Genomic DNA, 2845 nt, shown 5'->3' with positions numbered 1-2845 from the left:
AATAAAAACAGGCCTAGGCATCCTATTATGGCCCAAAAATGGTACAATAGGAGCCATGAAGTCAACACACCAGGCTGGTTGAAAATTTAAACAATGAATTTTGAACTTTTAAAGATATAACTGAATTGAAAGATGGAATGACTGTAACAAGTAGTAAGAAAAGGACAGTTTTCAACTGTCTAGGGCAAAATATGAGCATTTTGCAGTTGATTTTGAATTTTTATTTTTATTTGCAAATCAGAAAAAAAGTGAAGCGGCGAATCCGTTAACAGTGTTCGAAATACCCGTCTGCAGTCTGCAATTTGCAGATAGATTTTCAAGATTGCAGAAGAGAAAATCTTACAATCTGCAATTTTTCAGAAGGAAAAAATAGGCTCCGGATTCAATAGTTTCCAATTAGCAAAGCAGTGGCGCTGTGAATAGATCGAAACCTGCGCCGCGCGAACCTGCCGGCGTTTTCCAGCAGACTGTAATGGCCCCATATAAGGGAATTTGGGGTCAAAGTTGAACGATTTCGACAAGGCGACGAAAGGCGACGATAACCAAATATGGGCACTCGCCATTTTCCGATGTTAGATTTCGTCTCCCGGGAGGACCCGACAACTGCCTCGGCAATTTTCGGCAGTTTTCGCTGAGCATTTCCCAGCAGGCAACACGGCAAAGGAAACATGGCTCCACGAAAAACCACACTCGCCTCGGCGTTAATTTGCCGAAATTTCGATGTTTTTCCTTGGTATTTTGCACGATTCAAGCAAAGAAACAAGTTGATCACATGAACAAAAGAGAAATACAGCACTGGGAACCTAATGGTCCGTTTTGTTGGGCGGTAATTTCTCATTTCGAGTGAAAATTTACGTGCATCACATTGTGACCATATGGTGTAAAATCAGTGATTTTCGGCTCGATCCGAACCAAGCACGGCCCGGAGACTTGTCCTTTATGATTTCTAGATGACTATCGGTACCAAAATACGGGAAAATATTGTTGCAAAATGAGAGAGACGGAGACTAAGGTAAACTTCTTTTATTTGAAGGCTGGATTTTCATTTTCCTGGCAGGCTTCTTTGTATGTAGTGATCATCAGTTATTCAGTAACAACAAATATGGATTTTTGTTCCGGTCAAAAAAACCGGTCCACCGACGTTTCGGTTTTTTGGACCGGACCGAGAAAATTCTACGGTCCGAACATATTTAAAAGAGTGATATTTTGAAGAATTTCAGTAATGCTACAGATTTACAAAGCTATACCGTTATATATGTATGATGTAAAAATCATCCTCCTTCGCAGGGCTAAAATCCTCCGGTTCCTTCCTTCGGGTTTTAGCCCTGCTATTTACCGCTGACAGTTTGACTTTTGGTGACGTCACCGCCAAACTGCTGTCAGCCAATCAGAGAATTTGCGCACCGAGCTTTGCGCAAAAACCGCAAAGGTCGCTGGGAACCTATTAGCCAATCAGGTTACGTCTTACATTCCCATGTTGGGACAGGCCAAGATGGCGGCTATTACAGATACTAGAAGTTTCGTGCGAGCCGTGCAAGATTTATTTGGAGTTGAGCGGCTTCGTGAGCATCAGCAGTCGACGCTACGGGCGCTGCTTGATGGCAGGGACGTTTTTCTGAGTGTGCGGACAGGAGGAGGGAAGAGCCTGTGCTATATGGGCTTCCCAGCAGCGGCCAAAGCCCTGGCCAAAGCCGAGACAGAGTTAGGGCAAGCCCCCCCGACATCCGTCTTGGCCAGCCGGTTAAGTTTTGCAAAGCACTCGCGGGCAGATGGCGCTTGACAGCCCTTTCCTCGTCCAGACTTTTTTGTCAGGTGTCACGTGCAAAATCTGCCGGATCTGTGCGTGAAGGGAGGTCACGTGAACTGAAAACAGCGAGCGGTAACTTTTTGGAACGACCCCCTTCCCACAAAACAAGCAAATCTTGGTTCCTCCCCCCTCAGCACGCTCCATGCTTCTCTGTTGTTGTTATTCTACCGCGCCGCCATTTTGTAAAGTTGTAATCTTGGCGCTGATTGGTTTGTGCCAAATAAGGCAAGCTCATGAATTATTTATAAGTGACGTCACCAAAAGTCAAACTGTCAGCGGTAAATAGCAGGGCTAAAACCCGAAGGAAGGAACCGGAGGATTTTAGCCCTGCGAAGGAGGATGGTAAAAATAGGCATTATTGGTTTCAGAAGGTTGTATTATGGGGGCTTGTGTATTTGCAGAAAGTATTTCAAAATTGCAGGACGAAATTTTGACTCTTCTGCAATATTGCAGAGCACTGAAAAAAAGTATTTCGACCACTGGTTAACCAAGAAATTAAATTGGTGTGGCCTAAGGGCAGTAAGTAAGTAAGTAACAAACTAGTAAGTACTAGTAAGTAGCTGTCGCCACTTGACAGTTACAAGTGCCAACTTACCGTGGAAGAGGAAGAGGCCAATGAGGTTGATAAACAGTCCCGCTCCACCCACAATCAGGATCAGTATTGGGTTGGTGATCTCCTCAATTTCTGTAAACAAACAAATAACATAAATCAACATAAATCAACCAACACCTACACTACTGTGACCAAGATTTAACTTAAACCAGGTGCAGGTACATGTAGATAAAGATAAGGAAAATAATGCAACAAAATGCATATTTTTCAATCAGGTTTAAATGTATCTTAACATGGTCTATGTAGTCCAACAAACTACTGCTCTTACTGGTAAATCTTACTCAAACACAATCATTCATAATATATTCGTTGTACTATGTGCATGGTGGCCAGCCCCTCCAATTCTGTCTTGCTACATAATGTAACCCATCATCACAGGTGTCTGCTACAGCACCAGTTACCATGGTGACAGACCTCTAGTTAAG

General features: G+C 43.4%; 1 protein-coding gene across 1 annotated transcript in view; it reads right to left on the bottom strand.

Moving 5' to 3' along the window:
• LOC109467678 (zinc transporter 1-like) overlaps positions 1-2845 on the bottom strand; it is a 14400-nt gene that overhangs the window by 6765 nt on the left and 4790 nt on the right. The window lies entirely within an intron of this gene.

The sequence above is a fragment of the Branchiostoma belcheri genome, unplaced genomic scaffold (genome assembly GCF_001625305.1).
Source record: "Branchiostoma belcheri isolate BF01 breed outbred unplaced genomic scaffold, Haploidv18h27 scaffold188, whole genome shotgun sequence".
Taxonomy (NCBI): Eukaryota; Metazoa; Chordata; class Leptocardii; order Amphioxiformes; family Branchiostomatidae; genus Branchiostoma; species Branchiostoma belcheri.
Note: the sequence above shows the minus strand (reverse complement) of the source record. Positions and strands in the feature narration are given on the sequence as shown.